The 19,695-nt window shown below is 39.3% G+C and overlaps 1 protein-coding gene across 5 annotated transcripts in view; it reads right to left on the minus strand.

The window, feature by feature from the left end:
- The window catches only part of LOC148220021 (nipped-B-like protein), a 167,515-nt gene extending 151,126 nt beyond the window's left edge, over nucleotides 1-16,389 (minus strand). For 3 of the 5 annotated variants that reach the window (XM_088155481.1, XM_088155479.1, XM_088155480.1), the window contains exon 1: nucleotides 16,055-16,386. The gene's annotated coding sequence lies outside the window, so the exon portion shown is untranslated. Of the gene's footprint in view, nucleotides 1-16,054 lie in introns of all 5 variants that reach the window. The other 2 variants (XM_088155484.1, XM_088155483.1) reach the window with 2 other exon arrangements.
- Between the last annotated feature and the right edge of the window lie 3,306 nt (nucleotides 16,390-19,695).

Genomic DNA, 19,695 nt, shown 5'->3' on the forward strand with positions numbered 1-19,695 from the left:
CATCAGGCCCAGCCAGCAGGGGTTTAGGAAAGACAGGCCCTGCTTGACCAACCTGATCTCCTTTTATGACCAAGTGACCCACCTAGTGTGTGAGGGAAAGGCTGTGTGTGTGACTACCTGCACTTCAGTAAAGCCTTTGATGCTGTCGCCCACAGCCTTCTCCTGGAAAAGCTGGCAGCCCATGGGTTGGACAGGTGCTGTCTTCACAGGGCTAGGAACTGTCTGGATGGCCAGGCCCAGAGAGTGGTGGGGAATGGAGCTACATCCAATTGGCAGCCAGTCATCCGTGGGGTTCCCCAAAGCTCAGTATGGGGGCCAGTCCTATTTATCATCTTCATTGATGACCTGGACAAGGGGATCAAGCGCCCCCTCAGTAAGTTTGCAGAGGGCACCAAGTTGGGTGGAAGTGTTGATCTGCTGGAGGGCAGGGAGGCTCTGCAGAGGGATCTGGACAGGCTGGAGCAATGGGACAAGGCCAACTGTATGAGGTTCAACAAGGACAAGTGCCCTTGGGTCACAACAACCCCATGCAGCTCCAGGCTGGGGCAGAGTGGCTGGAAAGCTGTCCACAAGGAAAAGGACCTGGGGGTGCTGAACAACAGCTGCTGAACATGAGCCAGTGTGTGCCCAGGTGGGCAGGAAGGCCAATGGCATCCTGGCTTGGATCAGAAATGGTGTGACCAGCAGGACCAGGGAAGTGATTGTCCCTCTGTACTCGGCACTGGTGAGGCCACACCTCGAGTGCTGTGTCCAGTTCTGGGCCCCTCACTGCAAGAAAGACATTGAGGTGCTGGAGTGAGTCCAGACAAGGGCAACAGAGCTGGGGAGGGGTCTGGAGCTCAACAAGTGGCTGATGGAGCTGGGGGTGTTTAGCCTGGAGAAAAGGAGGCTCAGGGGGGACCTTCTTACTCTGTATGACTCCCTGAAAGGAGGGTGGAGCCAGGTGGGGGTCGGGTTCTTCTCCCAGGGAACAAGCAATAGGACAAGAGGAAATGGCCTCAAGTTGTGCCAGGGGAGGTTTAGACTGGATATTTGGGAACATTTCTTCATAGAAAGTTTTGTAAAGCATTGGAACAGGCTGCCCAGGGAAGTGGTGGAAAGGGCACTGCAACTGTTCAAAAACATGTAGATGTGGTGCTTAGAGACATCGTTTAGTGGTGCATCTGGCAGTTTTAGGTTAATGTTTGGACTCCATGATGTTTAAGGTCTTTTCCAGTCTTAATGACTCTATGATTCTATTAAACATCACTACCAGTCATCACCTAAAATAGGCTTACATTATGAATAGCAAAAGCACTTCAGTACAAGACTGACAAGCATGGATAGAGCTACAAGAATGAATTTATAGAATGCATAATTCTCATCTTGCGTTCATTACAGGTCATGTAATACATGCTTGTGTTTTAGGTCAGCTAAGAAAAATTTTCATTGCTTTTATCAGTTTCAGCCTGCATGTTCCAGCACCTGATGCTTCTGAGAAATTATAAGCAAATGGTAAGTCAGTCTTTGGTTGTAAAAAGTGAGACAATCTTTGAAACTGCCTAGATCAAGTACCACCAATAGTTTTGAAGATCAAGGTATAATTTGTCTAAGGTATGACCTTACACAGGAATTCAGTGAAACCTACTAAGTAAATGGCAAATTGAAAGTTAAATACAAAAAATATAGTTAAACAAAAGCTTAACCAACACACTGTAAGAAAGCATTCTTTAAAAATATATTGTATGCCATTTCACACCAAAAAAAATTGTATTGCAATTCACTGGGGGTTTTTTATTCTTTTTTTTAAGTTAACTCTTGGTTAACAGGAAAAAAAATGTTATCCAATTGTCAAGATTTCTGCCTCATCATGACTGATATCTCTGGACCAGCAGGTGGGAAAAGGCATTTCTTTACAATTTTATATCATTAATCCAATTTCAAGAGTCATAAGGCACAAGATGTGTATGATACTGGACTAGATAGATAAAGGGTACAGAATGCTCTCTGCTGGTAGGTACTGGAAACTTTGAAAGTTGCAAGGCTCTAGGTTCTTTTATAATACCACTGCCTTTTACACCATCCTACCATGTTTTAACCACTTGCTCTTCAAGTTAGGAACTTCAAAAGTTAAGAAGATATACTGCACAGGTAACTTGAAGTACAGAGAACAGTTATGTAGACTGCTGTTAATATTAAAGTCTGGTCTTGTACTATCTGCCTCAGTGGTTTAAATAGCCAGTTGGATAGAGGAACCCTCATAAGAAAAGAAAAAAAAAGTAATTTCCAGCGCACCAAGATATGTTGTCCACAGTTTTAGAAAATAGACTGAAAGGCAAATAAAATCATACTAAAATAACCAAATATTCTGAAAGACTATTTTTTAGGAATTAGAAGGGATGTTTTTTGTTTAAGTCACAGCTCACCCCTCAGTGGGGTGTTTTTTCTGCCTGGTTTTTCAAATTATACATTTATCAGTTCTTTTAGTAATATATAGATACACACTCAGATAACACAAGCAGGATTAATGCTATGAAGTTGTCCTGGGGTGACTTTGTGATGTTGAATTGTATCCCCATTTGTCTGTTTAGCCCAGAAATAAGTTTTGTACCTTTAAGGCTGGATTTGAGAGTGAAGGAGGGGGGAGGAGTAGCGGTGGAATGTCTGAGGCGGTTGTTTTCAAAACACAGAGATAGGAGTTCCATCGTCTCATCCTCCTGGACTGTGTCACCGTGGTGGACAGCGGAGAGAGCTCTCCTTTGCTTTTAGTTAGTTTCTGACTAACTGAAGCAGAGAAGTTCCCCGGAAAGTTTTTTTTTTTTCTTTTTCCCTGGAATTATTTGAACCTGCTCTGGACTGGGGACCCGGGGGAGCACCAGGAGCTTGCACCTGCAGCCACTGGGGCCTGGCCCGGGCAGCGGCATTTTCCAGCACCAGAGGGACTGAGAACAGACTGAGCCAAGCTACCACCCACAGGAGAGAGACTTTCTGAATTTTTCATCTCTTCAGAGCAGTGAGAGGTTTTGTTGTTTGGTATTGTTAATTTTTTGTGCTGGGCAGTGCTGTGCCTGTTGAATAAATAGGTTTTTTCCACTTCTCTTCAAGGAAATTTCTTCCCGAACTGGTTGGGGGAGGAGCCGCTTGGGTTTGCTTCCTGGGGGGGGGGCTTTGGAGGTTTTCTCCCAAATTTGCCCTAAACCAGGACAGAAGTCTATCAAGAAAATTTCTGGCCAGTAACACCTCCCCAGTAACAGTACCTAAATTAACAACTATTTTAGTTTAGGCAAATTAAAGCTGTAATTATAGGTGTGGCTGGATGAGCAATATTCAAATGAGGTTTAAGAGAAGAAACATTGTAAAACTAGAACATTAGAGGATTTCAGATTCCACCAGTGTTTTTATCAGTTAAACTCTTGCATTTGACAACCTATTTGGTAACATGATTTAAAACAAGCATAAACCTCTACATTTTCCACTTCAAACATGAAACAAGGGAAGGGAGAAATATATAATCGAGAATGGGCTCTTCAGTCAATACATCATGATTATGTACAGCAGCATTATCACTGATTTTTAATCTACTTTTGAAAGACTGTCCTTTTCATAGATAAAAATTAAACTGCAGTGTTAAGGAGGGTTCTTACCACAAAAAGTAAATAAAACTTGATAGACAGGTTTTATTAATCAAAGAAAAGCATTTTCCTTACTTTTGAAGTTCGAGTCAGAAGCTCATGGCCCTGTATATCAACTATTTCTCACTACAATTCAACAGTGTTGAATAAACTATATCTATACAATTCTAATAAATTTCAAAACTTCTGCTTTCCCTGTTGCGGAGAAAGCATTATTTTTTCAGCAAACAAACTGACTAAACAAAGTAAGTATTCAATAAATTAGGATGACTAAGCATGGTCACTCCTAATAAGAACATATACTCTGAAAAGAGAGAATTCATGTTGTATTTGGTTTAGCTGCGATAAATTTCAACTTCCTAGTAGCTGCTGTGGGTCTGTTTGGGTTTGTGTTAAACACAGAGTTGATAATAGATGTTTTTGTAATTGCTGAGCTTGCACAGAGCCAAGACCTATTCTGCTCCTCTTACGGCCATGCTGGGGAGTGGGCTAGGGGTGTGTAGGAGGTTGGGAGGGGACACAGCCAGGACAGGTGACCCCAAACTGACCAAAGGGATATTCCAGACCACGTGACATCGTGCTTAGCAATAGAACCGGGGAGAGGTTGTTGCAGGGCTGCTACTCAGGGACTGGCTGAGCATCAGTCAGTTGGTGGCAAGCAATTGTTTCCATTTGCATCACTTGTTTTCCTTGGGTTTTACTTTCCTCTCTGGTTTTGGGGCTCCCCCCCCTTCTCACTTTTACCCTTCCAATCCTCCCCCTTCACACTGAAGGGGGGAGAAAAGCAGTTGTGGTGCTTAGTTGCCATGACATGATATGCACAAAAGCTTATATTAATGGGTTTTATGCTCTCCAAGTATTATGCTGACAAAATTTTATAACTAAACTGCCAGTTTTACAATACAAGAAATTAGAAAATTCAGTTATAAAGCTATACTTTCCTGACTGCTGTAATTTCCCTAGCTGGTCTTGATATAATCACTGTACATATAGTACTTTTTAAGCTTAAGGAAATGTAGGGGTAACAGTCTTGAAGATAAGAAGCTGTACAACTATGTGACCACCACCATCATACAAACCTAACAAAAGAAGCACAGTAGATAGGGTTATGGATGAGAGGTGACAAACTGAACTATTAGCATCTTAACCCTGTCTTGCATTTTCTAAATTCACATCTGGTAAACAGATAATTTCTCTTTGCTAAAGGAATATCCAAAAAAATCCACATTAGAACTAAGATGACTGAACCTCCTCCAAAAGTCCTAGCCATCTTCTTAGTATACCTGCTTATTTAGCAAAATTTAAAATAATCCATGAGATCAAAGCTGTCTAAGGCTCTCTGAAGTGGATTGTGATAGGAGCTATAAAATAACAGGTAAGACAAGAACCACATGCAAGATCTGTAAGAGATCTAATGGCTACTATCTTATATATGTACAAAAGAAAAATCATTTGATAGGCAGAAATTTAAGAACATTGTTCAAATTACATTACAGCATATACGGCCCTTATAAATAAAGTACAAGGGAAAGATACTGGTGAAAATTCCACTTCCCTCACCATTAATGGCTAGAGAGAAAGGATTTATGTAGGTCCTTACCCTCAGATAGATGTTCATTAAACTGAATGAGACATGTTTTAATTAGAAAGTTTCACTAAAAACTGTCAATTGTCAAAGTGGACATAGCTTAGAAAATGTTTCCATTTAAACAGACTTTATTTCAAAATAACAGAACTAAGGCATTTCAGCTTTACACCATTAAAATATCTCTAAAATTAAACACTAGTTAAAATCAAAGTGTGCTAGACCTTAAATTAGAATGCATTTTCTTCCATCAATTTCACTATGTTGTTTTCAAATGTCAGTCTAAATATTTTTTTCTCACATAACTTTTCTGAAAATTTCATCAGAGAGGTCATGCGCTGTTTTTATTTTGCTGTGGAGCAGAATATCATTGAAAACCATACAAAATACTCTACAGAGAGAAGGTTCACAGTATTTATTATTATTACAATAAGTAAACACAAGTAAGCAAACAAGACAACATATTCATTAATGCTAATGATAGAATAGGACCAAAGAAACATCAAGGTTGGAAGAGACCTGTAAGATCATCAAGTCCAACTGTCTACCCAGCACTACCACTGTCACCACTAAACCACATTGCCCAGTGCCAGATCTAGACACCTCTAAAACACCTCCAAAGATGGTGACTCTACCACCTCCCTAGGCAACTGGTGGGCAGCGGTGTGGGGACTCTGCACCACCTAATTAGTGGTTTGTCAATCAGTCTCGTCTGTCTTCTTCTCAGAGCCAAGATTAACAGAAACATGGTTGAAACAGTTTTTCTCGTGTTTGGGCTTGGATGTTTATTATATCTTATCAGAAAGTACAGAGAGTATGACAGCACTTCCAGCTCCTTGCTAGAAGCAAGGAAAAATGGCTACAGAGGCAACTGCTACAAGATCTTTTAAGGCTAAACAGTCCAATAGAGAATTAACACCGATATTATTTATACTTTTGGCCCAATAACTAGATTCCCATGACCCTTAGAGTGACACTGACTGACCAACCAGAAACTACTACCTGAAAACCATGAAGCAGGAAGAAGAAAGATGAACAAAGAGACACCACCCAAAATCCTCCATCTTGTCCTATACCTATTACTATACTATAAAAACCTCAAATTTAAAACCCATCACCCTGTGAAAGCACACACTTCTAATTCACTACACACTTGTGATTTCTACTTCACCACTCATATTTAGAAGCCGTCTCCAAGGCCTCAGGTCAAAAGCAGTGTTTTCCAGGGGGTCTGTACCTGAAAGCACAGAAAGCTCAAAAACTCCAGATTTCTGGGATCCAACACCAACCTATTCCAATGCCTGAACAAACAGGGAAAACATTGTTCTGATATCTAATCTGAATCTTCCCCGTCTCAGTTTAAGGCCACTTCCTCTGGTCCTCTCACTGTAGGCTTGGCAGAAGATACCAGCCCCACCTCACTACAACCTGTCAGGGAGTTCTAGAGAGTAACAAGGTCCCCCCGAGCCTCCTTTTCTCCAGACTTAACAAATCCAGCTCCATACTTCCCCAAAATCCAAGGAAATAAGAGAGGTAGTGAAACAAAAAGATCCTTGCAGAGCTATCCTATCTGTTCTATTATACTAAACTTTCATAGCACCATAGAATGGTTTGGGTTGGAAGGGACCTTCAGGACCATCTCATTCCACCCCCTGCCTTGGGCAGGGACACCTTCCACTAGACCAGGTTGCTCCAAGCCCCATCCAACCTGGCCTTGAACACTTCCAGGGATGCAGCAGCCACAGCTTCTCTGAGCAACCTGTGCCAGAGCCTCACCACCCTCACAGCCAAGGATTTCTTCCTAATATCGAATCTAAACCTCTACTCTTTCAGTATAAAAACCATTCTCCCTTGTCTTGTCACTCCATGCCCTTGTAAAGAGTCCCTTTACAGCTTTCTTTTCAGCCCCCTTCAGGCACTGGAAGGTGCTCTAAGGTCTCCTTGGAGCCTTCTCCTGGCTGAAGAGCCCCAACTCTCTCAACCTGTCTTCATAGAAGGGCTGTATCTCTCTAATCATCCTAATTGTTAATATCTTCCAATCAGCTAAAGCATTTATCAAGACCTATTTTAGTAACAGACTTTGAAAGTCAGCATTCCTAAATAATTTTAAAACATTTTTAATTTTAAAAATGCAATACTGTAAAACAAACTGTAATTGTTGCAAATCATCAAACATGCCTCCTCAGAAATCAAGTTTTCGCCCACAAACTTGCCCAACTCACCTAAGCTGAAATATGTCTGTTCATATTTTGCAAGGTAAGAAAGGGACTAAAGTCTTTCCTCTTTTTCATATCACACACTTGCAAAGGTCTCATTTGCTAATCTGTTATAACACATAAACCAGAGAAAGACAGCCTGATTTATACTCCACCCAACCAACCTGTTCTGTCAATGCTCCAAAGTAAAACAGAACAAGAATTTGATTTTTTCCCCCCTCCAGAGAGGTCTCTCATGATGTGGCTTCTTCATTACCTTATGTGAGTTAGTGATTAAACAGCCGATTTCAAAATTGAGGAGGGAGGGGGAGAGATGAGTAAGACTTTACTAATGAAAAATTATAAAAAACATTTTTATTTAAGTAGAATATTAAAAATAACACCAAAGAAATGCAGAAATATAAGTCTCATTGTAAGAATAGCTTATTTTAGTTTAGTTAAACCTGTTTCTAACTTCAGTTGCTGAAGTGTTCATGTATTTTTTGGAAAGCATATCGAAATTATATCAAATATATAAGCTCTCACAAAAGCAAGGAGATAATGAGGTTGACAAAAAAATATGGCAACAAACTACATAGTAAAAGAAAAAAGTTGTCTTAAAATTACTTCCTTGAATAAGTGACTGGTAAAATCTGAGAGGATAAATACACTGCTACTACTTTGCTATTCATTAATATATGACAAATATTTTTTCATTATTTATAAGTCACACCTTCCAATGTGAGAAAGTTGGTCATCAATTAGTGACTAAAAAACAAAAACTGCATTCCTATATTTGTGAATTTTCTTTATTTGTATGAGTTGCAGATATAATTTTATTAATGAAACCCACATGCATCCTATAAATACATCTCAATTCTAAACCGATATGTTAAAATAAAAAAGAAGCAAGTCTTAGGCTACACAGTTCCAAGTTACTGACTGAACTGCTAAGCTATGTTATGGGCATTTGGAGAAGGCCCAAAAACTGCTCCATAAAGTTAGTCCTCACAGGATCACACCACAGCAATCCACACTGAATCCTTCCATCTCTGCATCCAACCTACAGATGTTCTGGTTACTTTCTATGTACTTTATTCTCCAGGCATTTGACTCTAAATGACTACTATCTTCTTTTCTTAAGGATCTAAAGCTCACTACTGTGAAAGAAAAGGCTAATTATACCCTTCAATTTCTCTGAGGCTTTAATACAAAGCTTACTACTACAGTATTCAGACAGCACTATTATCCTAGCTGTTGTTAAGGCAAATGTGAACTGTGGGCCATATGCTACAGATACATGGACAGCCACAATTGACCATGCAGATAAATCAAATAAATAAACTGAAGACTAGATTACTCAGTAATGCTTATTTTTTTAATTTTAATAGAATTTACACAATTGCATGTTGAGCACTTTATTTTCATAATTTGCTCAACTGCAACAATTTGCAATGAAGTATCAATTTTTTTCTAGCAAGGGGATGGATTTACAATGCAGATAAATTACATTTTAAATGTCACAGAGTTTTACATATGTTAAAGAAAACATAAAAACCCCACTGAAACCCATTTCAGTTTTATCATCACTATATATTTTAATTACTTAAAAATTAAACATTAAAAAATATCCCAAAATAAGTGTTATGTATTTCAGGTCATCCTGTTATGAGAAAAATACAGTTATAGTCATTTGCCTACCATCACTGACTGACAAAATAAGTGTGTACAAAGTAAGATATAGAGCACAGCGTTTCTATATATATGTAGAGCATCACCTGCGAGGGAAAACTAAAGTTGATCTTTGCAGTCTTCCCTGGGATGCAAGTGATATACACCTACCTTTTAGAGGTTACTCAATCTTTCTAGTGTGAAACATTAACATAATTTCACAAGTCACAGGCTACTTTTGGAAAAGATTCTCAGTTCTCTGCAGCTTTGCTATTGTAGAAGTATAGAAAAAATTTTCTTTTTTTCCAAACTGGAAATTACTTTAGTACAAAGGAGTCCCAGAGACTACACATTTATGGGAAACTTCTGGCAATACAGAAACATTGAAAATGAAGCATGATACTCTTCTAGTTTCATTCACATGCCATTTAAACAGAAACAAGAAATGGCTGAAATGGATCAAGCCTCAACTACCTTAAACTTGCATCAATATTAACATATACGCTCAAGCAGAAATAAAGAGTATCTAGTTCTCAGTTCCCCATGTTTCCTTTTTTCATTTGACACTGAGGCACCTACATGGGTAGGGATACTATCTTTTGCTAGCTATGCACCCAGCCTTTCAAACTATCGAGTTCCTTTCCTGTTTTCCAGTAGTGTAATACCTTACCTTACCATCAACCTCTGTGATAAAACACAAAAATTAGAGGAGAGTATCAAGGAAAAGATGAGTTCTTGGGAGAACAGGCTGTTTATCTTCTCAAAAAAATTTAAACTCTTCACATTAAACTCACAGGACATAATCCAGGGACAATTCTCAATTCATAACCCTTTTTTCTGTCTTTAACTGTCACTGGTGGGGTTTTTGGGGTCCCTTTGGGATCCCTGAGGCTGCTTTCACAGCCCTCAGCGACGGAGCAAATTCCCGAGCCTTGCCCAGATAGAATTGTGGCTCGCGGTGAGCTCTCAGACCAGCGGGGAAAAGAGACCAGCATATGCAGAGAGGCACAAATCCATCGTTTATTCTATGAAGGCATCCGATCTAGCATATACCAACGGCTATTGTTTTACAGGGGTTTTTATAACTTTTGAGGGTTTTACAATTTGCACCAATTACCAAGGGAATTCTACTTTCTGACCAATCCCTGAGGGATTTTACATTCAAAGCTGGCCTATGGATACTAAAAGAAAATGAACCACTAATATTGAAGATAGATAAGAGGGTCTACTAAGGGAGGGAAGCTAGATTCCTTTTTGTATTCGTCATTTCACCAGCCATTTCTTATCTCCAAGCTATGGTTTTCCAAGGAGCTTGTTCTGAGGATGCAGGGAAACTTTCTTCTGTGTTTTCTGCTCCCTCCACATTTAACAGTTGCCATGGGAAACCATAAATTAAAGCTTGCAAAACCACAAGTGGCCTTCACAGACCATGCATTTGACATGACTGCATGCTTTGGCACACATGATAATATTGGATAATGTGAAATAGCAGTTTAGTACTATATAGAGTACTGCTGTTAGCATAAATTTGTCTTGGATATAAATATTCATTTACGTTTGTTTTCCAGGCTCGTGTTACAAAGAACTTGAGCTCCTCCCAATGCTAATTATTCCCAATGTTTACTGACAGCAAATATCCTTTTCCACATCTTCTAAGACATTGGCTGTTGAGTAGGCAATTCTTATTTCTAAAGGATATTAAGGCAAGTTTTCAAACACAATTCTGTCCTTTTCAGTGGAAAAGTATCTATATGCCTTTCACACAGGTAATTATAAAAATTCTCTCACATTATCTGAAGCTAATTAACATCTATATTAACATACTGCTGAGGAATATGTAAGCTATGTGAGCACTGAATTTGTTAAACTGTGTTCAGAATGCAGAAAGTTACTGCAAACAAATCACAGGTGGAAGCCTACCACAACATCTTTGCAATGAGCACTCAGGGCCACAACCCACCCCGTTCCCCAAAAATAAAACCATCTTTAACTCACAAAGATTCATAAATTGTCTAACAACAATTTGAGGTTTATCATAATCAACCACAAGAACAATGCTAAGCAACTATGACACGATCATTAAAACTATTATTGGTCTTCACAGGGTAAATCTATTCTACAAAATTATTATATATTATTAAAAGAAAAAAAATGTTTCTTAAATAGTCAAAACCTAAGATCTGAAAATAAAATTTCAAAATCAAAGTACTCATTACCTAATCCTCTCTGAGTGCCTGGTCAACACAGAGGAGAGATCGTTAGCTCAAACATGAGAGATAGTGCAACCCCTATCACAGATTTGTTTACATTCAAGAAGCTTGATAAATGTCATTATTTTTAAAAAGAGAAAAAAAGGTCAGAACTATAAAACCAAGCACTCAAGTATTAAGAAATATAAAAATTATGGTTATTTATGCCTACAATTCAGTCCCTTGTGCATTATAATAGTCATTCATTCAATGATCATATATTGTTTTTGTTATTTACAGGATCCCTGCCTCATATATGGCACATGACATATATATCATTAAAGAAATCAGAGTTACACAAAAAAGGAGATGCTTTCTTTGAGACCTTACATTTTTTTACTAAGGGAATTGAATGAAATGGTTAATAGATTAAATCAATTTTTAAAAGTTTCTTATCCAGGAGAACTTTTGCTGGAAACTGACAATTTTGTAAAAAAATTACTTCTCAAAAAAATAATTTTCTATCACAAGGAGAGAAATAAAAATCCTACCTGTTCCATAATATACCCACAGCCTCTGGGTCATGCCTGGAGCACATGATTAGACCATAAAAAAACAGATGGTAGAAGAAAAGCTCAACAACTTCTCTGTCTAATACAGATCAGACATTTGAACCTGAACTTCCTACATCCCAAAAGCAATGTTCTGGTTAGGAACATGCTTACTATACCTTTGAACAGTCTTGCTTTCATAACAAAACCATACAGCAGCTGGACAACAAACTGACATCAGAATGAAATGGTCTGACCACTAAGCTGCATAGGTTTCCATTCAACCAGTTTACACCAACTACAACAATTATTTGTTTAAGAGGCAGAGTTCTTTTCCTAACAGCCAATAACCAATGCTTAGGGTACTCTCCAAGGTTGCTAGTTCCTGCTGGAAATTAATCACTTTCAATATTTCAGACATACCATTTAATTACTTGTGGGATTTGGGTCACTATCTAGTTCTTGTCTCTGTTCTTACTGATAAACTTTAAGAGATTTTGGTTTCTTCACAATATGGAAGATGATTCTTTTTAATTTTTCAGGACAGAAAATCTATTCTTGTCCAGCTCTTGGCATGATCAAGACACCTGAAACTGAATAGATGTTTTAAGGCCATTGGCAAAAACCCATTCTCTACTTCTTAGGAATCCACCACGAGAAACAATGCATTTGATATGTTGAAATGCAGGGCCTTCACAACCACTAAGTCAAAGAAAACAATGCTATGAACTTCTTAAGTGCTGTAAAGTAACTCTACAAATCTCAAGAATAAAGCATATCAAATTGAAAATTGCTTATAAATCTTGTGTCAACTTGCTATTTGACTCAGTTTCAGTCTTCCATCTGTAAAATGAAAATATTTAACAGATGTGCAAAAACACCTCCAATGTTTGTAAAATACAGATATGTATTTTGAGATAATTCCTACAAATTCATAGATTGAAACACCTCAGCATTCATGAACTATTTGGATGGCATACAGCAGGTAAAGCAGTAGGCTGCACAATTACAAAGAAAAACAAATATATCAAGTGGGTTATAACAGTATACCAGTCAGCTATGATTTCCCATGCGCTGTATGAAGTATTGAATTGGAACCAGAAGGGTAAGGGGGAAATACACTAATGTAGTTAAAAGCCCAGTGTACAGGGAAGGGAGCTGGATTAAGTTTGTTTCTGCAATTTTACTCTGTTGTTTCCTTATCAGAGTCGCTGACTGCAGCCCAGCATTTTTTTAACTGCTCCTGTAAAATGCATTGCCTGTCTACACATACACATGCCTTCAGGAAATAAAGTGCTTCAAATCAAGACAGAGAAATAATCTGAAAAAGAAAATATCTAACCATTTAAAGAATTTTGAGATCTCCAATTGGAAAACCACTTAGAACCAACTGATACACATACTAAAAGCACTAACTTTTTTTCTATAATTTTTCCCAATTTAGAGAGTTTAATATGAAAAAAAAGTTTTTCCCTGTTTACTTTTTTAGTTACTTAGAGGTATAATTTTGCTTCTCTAATGCTGTTCTGTTTCTCTGAAATCAAAATGTTAAAAAATGATTTTAAAAAAAGAAGCATAAAAACATCATCAAAAGAAAGTTTTAAAGAAGTAAAGAAATAAAATCTGTACACAGGAAATATTCAAACTGTACAAGGTAGTCAAAAGCACAAAATAAAAATAACAAGAAGAAAATATTTTCCTCTTTCAATTGAAATAATTGCTACAACTAACACCTCGAGAATAATTAATTTTGTATTTCCATAACATGAATAAAATAACTACATCCTCCTTAAGCAGTTAGCTTTTGTGATAAACAGCAGACCAATATAAACTCCTAACACTAGAGCAAAAGGAGTATCAAAGTGATGGCTCTTGCTTCCCATACACACACACTCTTTAAATGTGCTAAAAATACAATATAAACAAAAAATAAGTCATCTTATAAACATTTCCACATTAAGTATGTCTGCATGCTAAATATATTTTTATAACAAAAAAATTTACAGCTCCATAAACTGTGATGGTGCAACTAATTCAGGATTAACCACGTGCCTAGAACAAATAAAACAAAAAAAAAACCCTCATTACAAATAGGCATCATCTTAAGTTTCCCTCTATAAATACGCCTATTTTTCATACCAAAAAAGTGCATGTTTTCTGATTTAAGAAAAAAAGAGCACATCATAAACACAACCCAGGCAATATAAACTTGACAGGAACTACATAACTACAGTAGCTTATTTCCCGCTCTTATATCTATTTAAAGCAAACCTCCTTAAATAAGTCAGAAAAGTTCAAACAATGGCTTCATTTTTATTAAAATAAAGAGTGAACAAAAGAAACAAATGAGCTCACGTCCCTTCTGGATGATGAAACTACCCAAGAACTACAACTATTTTCTTTCCTGTAAAGCAGTTACACTCGGCCTCTATGCATACCACAGACCAAAAGAAAATAGCAATGCGGATACACACAGAGATAGAGGCAGTTAGAGACGACTAATGGCTCCCTCTGCAATTCACAAGGTTTAAAATTAAAAAGCTGCTTTTTCAAAGTGTAAATGGTTCCTCTCCACACACGTAGGCCTGAGGCCCCGTTGCAGCGTTCAACAGGATCAGGCAGCACAAAGACAGGAATGGGAGATCAGTGGGAGGAAGGAAGGAAGGAAGGAAGAGAGGGAGGGAAGGAGGGAGGGATTTGGGCTCAGCAGGAGCTTCAGGCTTTTTAAAATTCAAACTGCTCCCTGACCAATACAAATCACGGACATGCTACTGAGTACTACACGAATTTACAGCATTGAAAACACACCTACGTGACAGCTATATTCACTTCACCCTTTTAAACAAGTATCAGGGCACTCAAAGACACGATAGCAGAGTTTATAAGACTCTAAACACAATATACCAGAAATTCATTACCACTTATTACAAGATCTGTCTAAACAACTAAAAAAACTACTGAAAAATAGACAAATTCTGTAATGTTGATACTTGTTTGCCATTTACAAATTTATTTTCTATATGAAACTTCGTATCTTAAAATTTCCCTCAATTATGTAATTTCTATATGAGTATTTTTATTAGTTCATAGGGTGTTTATTTGAAATCTATCTCAACTTTTAATAACACTCAGAACTCTACCACACAGTAAGTCCAAGATTTACCTTACTCTAAATTAGCTACCATTTATAAATAAAGAGCTGACACTTAATCAATCGTCATTTACAAAACACGTTTAACCTGTTTAAATGACAACTAATTACATACTTAAACATCATGGACACAAACAGCCAATAATGACCTCAGAATCTCAAAGGATTATGGCCTGATAAGAAATGATGACACTTTAAACGTTCCTCACTTTTCACTTAAATTTAGTATGGATTCTCAAATACTTAGGCTAAGATCTCATCTTCACCTTGACCCCTGAAACATCATAAACATAGCACTATACACGACCCTTCTCTCATTTTCTGTTTGTTAAGAGTATAAAATAGTATTTAATCTGCATTCAATACATATTCCTGTAATGTATACAACACATGCACATGGAGATTGTGTGGAGTACCTGACACTAAATGCTTGTCTATCTGTATTTTCTAGGTCTGCGGGCATCCGTGTTGTGTCAATCATGTCACAAGCGCTAGCTTTATGCTATAAATAGTCGGTGATTAACACACTAATCAATTGCTATATTATGTAGAAATTAAACCTTTACGTTATAAATCCACGTGCCTTCGAAGTTTTGAATGTTCAGAACAGAGTTGGTTAAAAAGAGAAGGTAATAGCGAAGAGAGCTGGTATTTTTGTTCCTGGGTATTTACATTGTCTCGCTTTCCCTACTCTTCCACTTATTTCGCCCCCGACTTCAGAAGTTGTAAATATGGCAAAGGATCAGTGCACATTTGCTGCTAATTGTATTGTTTCCTCCTCCTCCTGCTCCTTTCCAGATTGAGGCCTGTTACTGAGAAACCGCTTCATCTTTCTAATCCCCGAACTGGAGTAAAAGCACTGGCCGACGGGCCTGCGCCCTCCGCCGGACCTGGGCCGCCTGGCAGTCCGGAAAGAACTACTCTCCCCCAGACCCGACCGAGCAGGAAGGGGGGCTGCTAAATAAACACCTCCGGTCACCACTTATTCCCCTCTATCCCGGAGAGCAGGTAATCCCCTTTGCTCCCGGCAGTGCTGGGCCGGGAGGCCCGGCCGGCTGCTAGAGAGGGCAGAGAGGGGAAGGGGAGATGAAGGGGGATTACCTGAGCAAATCGGCGTCCGAATCCGACGAGAATCCGAGAGAGGGGGAGAGAAATCCGCCCTCTCCCTCCTCAGAAGAGCTGTCGCCGCTGCTAGGCCGCGGCCGCCGCCACCGCGGAGCAGGAGGAGGATGGGAGATAATATAACAACAATAATCCGGGCCGGGAGGGGGGTTGTCTCCTCTTCCGTCTCCTCCTCAGTGCAGCGAACATGTAGAGCCAGGGGGTGAGCGGCCAAGACAAATCCCTTTTTCCCCGAGCCTGCTTCACAGCATCAACACGGGCCGAACCAAACCGGTTCCGAGACACATTCCAAGCCGCGGGGTAGGGGTGGGGGGAGGGGAGGGCAGGGCAGCTGCCAAGGGGCCGCTGCTTCCTCTGTACATGCGAGTGCAGGAGGATGGGGGAAGGAACGGCCTGAGCGGAGTAAGCCGTGAGTCGGTACTGGGGGAGCGGGGAGGGGGGGGCGGGAAGAGGAAGGAGAAGAGGAGGAGATAGGGAAAGAAAAGGAAAGGATCCTCTGTGTGTGTCTCTCGCTCCCTCTCAGAACAAAATGCCGACCGGAAGTGCAGCTGCAGGAATTACTCCCTCCACCGGCGCCAAACACCAACAACTTCCCCTTTCTTACTCAACTAGCGTCGTTTCCGCCGCCGTTACTGCGCTGCTCCCTGCCGCTCCCTTCCTAGCTCTGCTACAGCTGGAGTGGTTCGCCTCGCTTCGCCTCGCCTCGCCTCGCCTAGTAGCAGCGGGCACAGTCTCCGCTGTGTGACTCTCTCCCCTTCCCCACCCCTTCAACTACTGCCTCAGTTTCTTTCTTCTCTCCCCTTCTGGTGAAGAAGACCGGAATTTATGCTTAAGCCTGCGCTGAGAGGAAGGCAGCCAGTGATTTGTGATGAATTGACCGTTGGAAAAAAACACGTTTTGGGTTTTATTTTTGCCTTCCTTAAGGATGATAGGAAGCAGGACTGCAAAATAACACCCTCCTAGGAGGAGGGCTTAAAAAGGCGTCTTAGAATGAACTCACAAAGGTGGCAGTCCCGTAGTCCTTTACCTCCCTACCCCCGCGGATGAGATGTGTCAGACCTGAGACGCTTCCAGGAGTTACTGTTACCGCTCGTGTTCGTCTGTGTGGGTGTAAATAGGCCGCATCGCAGGAACTGAAACACCCGATGCTGAAAGTGTTGCCGGGGTGAGGAATTTACAAGTGGACGTACCGAAGTGGAGTGGCTTTTAAAAACAACCTTTTTGGACGAGCACGGGAGGAAATGCTGATGTTTGTATGAAGGGCTCTTTGCTGGAGGCGGATGCTCTCTGCCATCACCAGACTTACTGGAAATATTTTAATTGAGGATTATGATGGAGTGCTTGGTGAAAGAGAATGTCCTAGTCTGAAAGTTTTTCTGATTTTTCTCTGTACGGGTAAAACTGTGAACAATCACAGAACGGCTTAATAGCATTTCTAGCTGATGAATTAATTATATCTTTTCCTACTCGTTTTGCTCATCAGTACTTGGACAAAAATCCTTTAATTTTTAGAGGAAGCCTTCCTTATCTGTGGACTTCAGGATTCAGCCATACAGTTGAACACAGCTAGCTTTAAATACCCTGTGACATATAAACACGCTCTTTCAGCGCTGGACGGATATTATTTGCACAAAGGGATAATATCTTGCACCAATGCACTTAAATCTTTTAAATTCTTAAGATTTCCTGAATAACACTGTCTTTAATACAGATTTAAAATGCTTCCCTCAAGCTTAAAGAGTTATTAAATCTATAATGTTGGATGAATCAAAGTTTGTTTTACAAGTGAATATGGTGGTTTTGTTTGAAAGTGCAGAAATGAAGATGGTACTGGAGAATACAGTAATTCAGTACTGGAGATATTAATATCTAATGGGTACATAATCATGTAAGTTTAATGAAGACAGAGTAAACTAGCCTCTGAAAGAAATTTATTATATACCTCTGTTCCAAGTTAATACAAAAGGTCCAAATCCTATAATTGTTTATTCATTCACAACTTCAAGCTATCCATTTGAAAAAAAGATAATTAATGTAGTAAATTAAGTATATTTTCAAGTCTTTGTGCTTAATTTAATACAGTGCAACTCTATAAGTCAAAGGGGAAAATATTTATCATTTTTTGGTAACAAACTGAAGTTTAATAAACTACCTTTTTAGGGTTCACATGACCTTATGTATGTGGACATATACACCTATAAATTCAAAGGAAAATGGGATTCTAAAATGACAAAATTGGCCTAGGGATACTACTTAATCTGCTTCTAACTGATTGTTAACAATTCATGTTGTTGGAGCCTATAGGTGATTGTAGTAACTTATCTATATAACAATTTTTATTTTCTTAATTCTTTTAGTGTGTAAATACTGAAATTTTGCTTTTCAAATGCTAGGTGTCTTCTATATCAAATATGCTTTATCCAGTACAAACATAATGGTAAAGCATAACATATTTGACTACTTTGTTTCTGTTTGAATTTTCCGATTAAAACCTCACTGGACCATTTTATGTTTTTAAAGTCTTGTTCAACTAAAAGAATTTGTAGAAATAACTATTTTGTCTGAGTATTATATTATTACCTGCACAAGAAAACAACTAATTTAAGTCATTAGTTGTTTTAGAAGTTGGTGTTGTAATACATGAGCAAATCAGGATTTTTTTTTCATTAAGGGAAATTAAATACTTCATATGTTTTACTCCATTAGATATTACTGTAATCCACTTTTAAGAAGCAAAGTTCAAATTCTTCACATGTGACACCATGTTTTTTTAGAGGTTGCTTGTTTCATAAGGACTGGTATAATATATGGGTACCTGTAATTTTTTTAATGGTATGCACAAACACTGTTTTATTTGCCTGTTAGTAATTTGTAGGTAGTGTGTACTTCTATGCAGAATTTAAGAATAAAAGTGATGTGTCAGTAAAATTTTTTTTTATTAATGTCATGATGGTATCTTTTTAAAAAAATAATTGAAAGGACATCAGTTTCTTATCTGAATGTAATATAGTAATGCAACATATAACTATCATCTTAAATTGTCTTGGTTTGAAAGACAGGTATGGTCTAAGGAAAGGCAGGAGCCCCTTTTCTGCGATGCAGAGTGCAACCCCCCTCCCTTTTAATTATTTTAGGTCCAATTCAGACACCTTCAGGCAGGAGATATGGGGATGAGAATAACAGTTCTTTACTGGTATTTAACAAAGCAGAAAAAAACAACAACAGCTATAAAAACTGGCAACAGAAACAGTCTAGCTCCGCTCCAGTCCCTTTTGGCCGCAGGCCGTCTCCCTGTGCTGTTACCGGTGCTGTGGGGGCAGGGCAGGTCCCGCGCAGTTGAAGAGGGCTGGGTGATGGCGGCCGCGGCCCAGGGGTGAGCGGGGATGGGGAAAGTGACTCCCCCCTCACGGTGTCGGTCGTGGTGCTCAGATGAGTGTCCGGAGGTAGTAGGGTGAGCTGGGAGAGCAGCAGAGCGATGTCCAAAGGCAGGGAGCGTGGATCTCAGTGCTGGGATGGCAGGGGAAGATGCCAGAGCGGAGCCCAGGTTGTCTTCCCACTCCAGGAGCCAAGCGAGAGAGCGTCCCCCGCTCCAGACCCCCCTATCCCACCTTTCCTTTTCC

The sequence above is a fragment of the Sturnus vulgaris genome, chromosome W, assembly GCF_052056855.1.
Source record: "Sturnus vulgaris isolate bStuVul1 chromosome W, bStuVul1.hap1, whole genome shotgun sequence".
In the NCBI taxonomy this organism is placed as follows: Eukaryota; Metazoa; Chordata; class Aves; order Passeriformes; family Sturnidae; genus Sturnus; species Sturnus vulgaris.